Genomic DNA, 7140 nt, shown 5'->3' on the forward strand with positions numbered 1-7140 from the left:
GGGGGATCTGGGGACTCGGGCTTCTGGCTTTTATTCATTTCTGGGCGGGTGGTGTGTCCCTGGGCCTGGGGGCCCGTTGTCTCCTCTCCTCGCCTGGGCCCTATTCGTCAGGGGTGGGGCTCCCGCTGCTTCCCCCTGCCGGCTCTCTCACAGTGGGGGCATTTGCGAGTCTCTGGGGCACATGGCGGGTGTTGTCGGGGTAGGTTTTGGTGCTCCTCCTTGGGCGTTCTTGACTGAGGGGGGCTGGGCCCCCATCCAGGGGTGAGATTGGCCTCGGGGGCTGCTGGCTCTACCTGCGCTCTGGGGAGGGATGCCTCTGGCTGGGCTGGGGGACTGTTGGCCTGGTTCTCCAGTGTTATTGCTCCCTGGCGGCGGGGAGCTTCCTGGCACGGCTTTCTGCTGTTCTTCCTCGGGGCGGGGTACAGCTTCCCCCGGGACATGCAGTCTGGGGTCCTTTGCGCTTTGGGGGGTCGCGGAGGGATTGTAGGGCGATTGTGGATGCATCTTGATGCATTGTGCTTTTTCCCTGGGCAGGGTCTCTGAATGGCTGCTGAGCATTTAGTTTGTGCATGGGAGTCTGGGGGAGGCATTTCCTCGTTGGCTTGGAGGGACCAGTTTGCGTCCCTGCTGTCCCTGTTTCTCTATCGGCCAGTTGTTGGACCCCTCTGAATACTGAAGTATAAAGTTAGTTTTCGGGATGTGCAGTGTGGGTGTGGGGCAGGGCTGTGCTCCGGTTTATTCTGGGCTTGTGCCTGGAGTTCTCGGCCCTTGATGGGTGGGTGGGTTGGTGGTGGCGGCATGCAGCTGAGGTGGTTGATTTTGCCTCGTTGCTGGCTTGGCTGGTGTTGCACGGCGGCCTTAATTTTTTTCCGGCGGTTGGGGGGACGGCAGACTTTTATTGGCGGGTGCACGGTGACCTGCGCGGCGCGTTTGCTGCCGGGCTGGGACTTGCTGCTGGTGTTTCTCTCCGCTGGCTTTCGCTGTCGTGTTCTTCCGCTCGCTCTCTCTCGTTTGCCCGACCTCGTGCGCGGGATTCGCAGGGGGCTGCTGGGCATTGGGTGTTGCCATGCTTGCGCAGTGTGCGCGTTGGACTCGTCACTTGTGCATTGGTGTTGATGATTGCGTGGCATTTGGGCGTTTTGGTTGTTTCGCTGCGCGGCGGTGGGGTGCTGGGTGGGGGGAGCACTGGTCTATGTTGTGTGCGCGCCGCTGTCGGTCCGGGTGCTGCTCTTCCGCGGGTTACGCTCCTTGCGTTCTGTTGGCATTGCGTTGTCAACTGGCATTTGGGTCGGGGTCTTCCACGTTTGCATCACGGTGCATCTGGGAGTCTTTGTTTTTTGATTTATTTTCTCCCACCCCTATTGGCTACTGGGGTTCTTGCCTGCCTGTTGCTGGGGTCGGTGTGACACAGTCGTGGCGTCCCACTCTCACTAACAACTACATTCTTTAACAGGCTTATGCGCACACACATAGACACAAACAAATTTAGGTTGTCCCTGGTAGAATTATTCTTGATGGTTTTCTTTCAGTTACTCATTTAAATTAATTGTTATTATTCCAGCTCTCGTGGCTGTATTGCTTATTTATTGTGCTTGACTGTTTCTTGTTTTCATTGTTCTCTTAGTTGTCTTACTATGTCAGCTGTTTATTGCTGCTGTTCGGCTGGTTGTCTTTTACTATTATTGTTATTGTTTGTTTTTGTTGTTGTTTTTCTCCTCCCCAAGCCCCCCTCTCTGTTCTATTGCAGGTTTCGTTGCTTTCTGCAATTGGTGTTTCCCTCTGCTATTCTCTGTTGTCCCCACCTTCCATCCCCCTTCTCTTGCAGGTCTTGTCCTTTCTCTGTGCTGTTTGTTTGTCCCCCTATCCCCGTGTCTGCCCCCCTGTCCGGCCGGTGACAAATCAATACATAATTAAATAAATAATAAAACAGACAAAGGAGTATATTAATACTCTCTTGTTAAAGTAAAATCTGTCTGGCACAATATGGTATCCAGGTCATCATACTCTATACCAGGCTGCTGGGCAGGACAGGTTTAAAAAATAAAATAAAATCAACCTGACTAATTTATCCTGTGCTGTTTGATGTTGAACTTTTATCCTCTTGGGGGGGCTGCTGTACCATGTAGTACAGGCATAATCGAAGTGTGGCTGAATTAAAGCATTTGCTAAAAGAAAATGAGCCTTACATGCCAGAAATGTAATTCTTTGGTTCACTTTTGTGATAACCCTTTGACCCATACTTTCTCCACTCAAAGAACTATCTAAATCACAGCCTAAATATTTAACACAAGTTTTAACTTCAATCTGGGTACCACCCACAGAAATTCTGAGCTCTGGTGTCCTACTCAACCTTATTATTGAACCAAATAAAATAGATTCAGTTTTGCCTAAAAGCAAAGACAATTTATTCTCCATCAGCCATTCGCTTATGTTCTTTAACTCATCACTTAAATGGTTCTCAATAACTGTCTTATCCTTATGGGAGAACACCAAGGCTAAATCGTCCGCGTAAAGAAAAAGATTACAATTGCAAACAGATTTCATGTCATTTATATACAAAAGAAAGAGCAATGGACCCAGGACACTACCCTGCGGCATACCACATGTTGTTTCTCTAGCCTCAGAAAGAGTGCTGTTAATATCAACACTTTGACGCCTCTCAGTCCAGTATGATTGAATCCATTCACCTGCCCTACTGTTAAAACCTAGGGCTATTAGTTTAATTAGCAGAATCTGATGGTCCACGGTGTCAAATGCTTTCTGGAGGTCTAACAATACCATGCCACAGAGTTTGCCCAAGTCAATCTCTCTTCTTATATAGTCTGTCAAATATAATAAACACGTATCCGTAGAATAAGACATTCTGAAACCAGATTGCAAATCAGAATGACTAATATAGTTATTTATTTGTCCTTGTATTATTTTCTCCAAGACTTTCGATATAACTCCCAAAATTGAAACTGGTCTCTTCTAATTTGCTCCCTTTTTTATATAGCGGAACAACCCTAGCAAGCTTCAGATCTTTCAGAACTCTACCTGATATAATTGAAAGATTAAAAATATGAGTGAGATATGGAGAAATATATTCTGCAGCATCTTTAAAAAATCTGGCAGGTATTTCATCTAGATCAGTTGCCTTCGAACCCTTAAGTTCATTCAATAACTTTAAGACCTTATCCTGTGTAACCATAGAAAGGCCAAAAGAGTCTGCTACCACTCCAAGCTTAGAATAATACTTAAACATGACCTCACCATCATATAACCCAGGTTTTATAGGCAGCTTTTCAGTTAAAATTCCAGCTATGAATGTAAAAAAGGAGTTAAATTTGTTAAGGAAGATGTTATTTGTCTTCGTCTTGAGTCTTTTACTGTACCCAATTTGTTTCAATGACCAAGTTTCTTTGGGTTACCTTTTTGTTCAGTTAATTTATCACGAAAAAAATCCCTTTTACACGTTTTAATCAGCTTTTGTACTATATTTCTTAGCTTCTTATAATTATCCAAGTCATCCTGCTCTTTACTCTTCCTAAAAACAGAAAAGGCTTTGTTTCTCTTATTAATTGTTTCTAAAATATCACCATTCATCCATGGCTCAGACCTCAGTTGTACTCTAATAGTTTTTATAGGAGCAACTTTATCTACTGCCTTTAAGAACATATTTTTAAACTGCTCCTATGCTTCATCAACATCCAAACATAACACTGAAGGCCAATTCATTGAATTTAAACCCTCAATAAAGACCTCATGACTATATATTTTTTAATGACCTGATCTTAATTGTATTTTGTGTCTTCAATGCAACTTTATACTTTTTCCTTGCACAATAAATTAATGAGTGGTCACTCATAGTACAGTTTAAAACCCCACTCTGAGAAATCATAGAGTGATCAAAAGATGAGATCAATGATAGTTTGACTCATTTTAGCCACTCTTGTGGGCTCTTGTATTAATTGCTGTAAATCTAAAACCTGGCAAAACATATTAAAGGCTTTGTACATCCCATGATCCTTGTTAGAAACATCAGTATTAAAATCACCATCATTATAACCTCACCCTTACAATCCCTGCAGGGGACAAAAGACAGCACAGTGTTGTATAGAGACGTGTTAATAAGAATAAAATTGGTCAGAAAGATAACTATGTATCTTTAATTTATCTGTCACAAAGCTGACACTGAGATTCTTACATTTTCTGCAGGACTGTGGACGAGAGAGACCGTCTCTGTTCCTTCCTTGGTTTGTCTCCTTCAGCTGAGGAGAAGGAAAGAGTCACAAATGGAATGACGTTTAACAACATGAAGGCAAACAAAATGACAAACCTTTCCACTGTCCGGATTTTGAATCATAAGGTTTCTCCTTTCATGAGAAAAGGTAAACAAAAAAAAAAAAACATGTATCGCTGATTGATTTTAAATCGCCTGAATAATTCTCTCTGCTTCTCCAGGGAAAGTTGGTGACTGGAAGAACCATTTCACTGTGGCCCAGGATGAACAGTTTGAGGAGGACTACAAGCAGAAGATGAAGAATCCCACACTGAAGTTTCGTACTGAAGTTTAAAGGCTTAATGAAGAGTCCTGAACTGTGATTCATTTGATTATAATGTTGATGTTCCTGAGTCAAATGTTATGTTAAGGATATTGTTTAATTAGTGTGACAAAATTCTCTTCATTGTGATGTCGACTGACAGCTTTCATATGTTTATCGGTTGTTGAATCTTGTGAATAACAGCTGTAATCAATAACAATCTCTTGGAAATAATGTCAGTGTATGTTTAAACATTGTAAAAGAAGATTCACCCACACGTTTTATAAATGATTATGTAATACATAAAACGATCGTCTGGATTTTGTGATCACTTTGTGAATGAATGCCTGTCTTCTTGGCAAGTAAAACTGAAAAACCAGTGACTTAAACACCGCCCTTTCTAGTCTCCTGGATTCAGTTGCATCTCTTACTACCAAAACAAACCAGTCAAAGAGGGCATCACCCTGGTTTTCTAAATAAATGTGCCACTAAGCCTGCAGGAGACTACCTCTCTTGTACCATGAGTTTGTGTTTACTTACAATTGTGCTGTCTGCTGCACATTCCTAGGTTTCTTTTTAACACTGTAGCTGAACTTACTCCACCACAGCTGTCTGTTAGCTGCTCAACATTCACTGCTCATGATTTCTTTTCTGCAGAAACATAAATGAGATAAGACAGGTATGTTATTTGCCAAATTATTAAATGGCCAAAGTATTTATATTTCTACTGAAATCCTTGCATTTACACCCCGCCCCACTGAATGACTTATACACCGATTGGCTGAAGCAAGGAGAGTGAAGCGCTCCACTGACTGCTGTGAAACTAGACCATATCTGTCAATAATATTGATATTGCTCTACTGGCACCTGGGCCCTGTTTCAGAAAGCGGGTTTAATGAAAACTCTGAGTAAGTTGAGCCCGAGATGAGGGAAACTCTGGGTTTTTGGTTTCAGAGAGCGAGATCAGATAAACTCTAGGTCTGTAACCCCGGCAACTTACGCTGTGAACCTAACCTGCTCGGGAGGAGGTTTATTTCAACTAACGCTGAGTTTCTCTCTGACTCCTCCCCTCCTGCGGAGCTTGAAGCAGCTATCTGACATTTCCTCAATCAACCTGTCGATATCAAAGCATATATTTGAACACAGTTACGTCTTTAGAAACATCGAAATCACGGTTAAATGCACGGCTATTAGTTGTTTTTTTACCCAAACTTGATCTTGAACATTACCGCTTTTATGATCAATCTATCATCGCCTCAACACAGAATAAAATGTATAAACTACACTGTCCTTTATAACACAGTGACTCTGTGGACATTAAGGCAAAACACTTACCGTGCGCTACAGTGCTGCAGTAATCACTGTTTAAAGTAATCTGTATAAAACTGATCAATGAACAATAACCTTTCATATTGTAGTCACACTGATTGAACATTCCTATCGTAGTTATCAGCTGGATATGATGTGAATATTTCTGAGTGAGGATGACTGTGGTGCAGCTGAAACAAATAGAGTTTTTCATTATCTGCTGATAGTCTGAATCTGTGTTGACAGCATATCATAAAATACGAAATGAGAAGATTTTATTAATGTAACAAAGACGTCTAAAACTTCACAGTCAGTTTGAACCTGGACACATTTTACATTACAAAAAAAATCACTAATAGGCCTACTGAGTCGGACTGTCACTTTACAATCACAGGTCCATGAGGAGCCTAAACTACAGATAGAATCTGTTCGATTAATATTTTCATCTTCAGTTATTGCCACCAGCATTTAGTCCCGTCAGGTTACAGCTGAATAAACAGGCCCGTAGCTATTTAAAATGAATAACAGGCTGAAGGAGAATTCAAGCACTTTATCATTCATTAAGGAAATTCCAGTCTGGTAAATGATTGCGTTTTAGAGCCAATCATGGTCCGCGTTGGCAGCATTCATAGTTCTAGCTTCACCCGATTAAAATGGAGCATCTGCCTTTATTTACCCGTTGCCATGGTGAATCGTAGTATCGGAGCTCCATTGATGAAGGCTTTTTTCCATCCCCATGCACGCGCTTCCATCAGGCTCAACATACTCAGAGTTGACTGAACTTATTCTGACGGAAGTCACGTGGTCTATTCCTTTTATGGAAGCGAAAAGCAACCAGTAAAACCTTCAAAATAAAAGTAGCCCATGTACCATATAGTTAAAGAGGTGATTTTGAGGTGAGACTAAAACTAAACTAAAATAACGTTTTTTAAATATAAACTTAAATAAGTAGGCTAACTGCTGTCCTAAAGCTACATATAACATTAGTTCACTTGTCTTAATCTGAAGTTACAGGTCACCAATGGCCTTACAAATGTTTAATTCTCCTGAACAGCCTAACAGGTATTATTTTATTAGTTATTGTTTTTATTTCAGTTAGCTAAAGTGTTTTTTTCACACCCAGTGCTACTTCAGTTTTACTAAAAAACGTTAGTTTAGTTTTAGTCTATAATCACTTTTCTAATTACATGGTACATGGGCTACTTTTATTTTGAAGGTTTTACTGGTTCCTAGCCCTTCCAAAACAGGAATAGACCACGTGACTTCCGTTTTTGGTTTATAACGAGAAACGAATTGACTGAAGTTCACG

The 7140-nt window shown here is 41.8% G+C and overlaps 1 pseudogene; it reads left to right on the forward strand.

The window, feature by feature from the left end:
- The window catches only part of LOC123974709, a 9561-nt pseudogene extending 4655 nt beyond the window's left edge, over positions 1 to 4906 (forward strand).
- Positions 4907 to 7140: the final 2234 nt, after the last annotated feature.

Source organism: Micropterus dolomieu, linkage group LG08 (genome assembly GCF_021292245.1).
Source record: "Micropterus dolomieu isolate WLL.071019.BEF.003 ecotype Adirondacks linkage group LG08, ASM2129224v1, whole genome shotgun sequence".
In the NCBI taxonomy this organism is placed as follows: Eukaryota; Metazoa; Chordata; class Actinopteri; order Centrarchiformes; family Centrarchidae; genus Micropterus; species Micropterus dolomieu.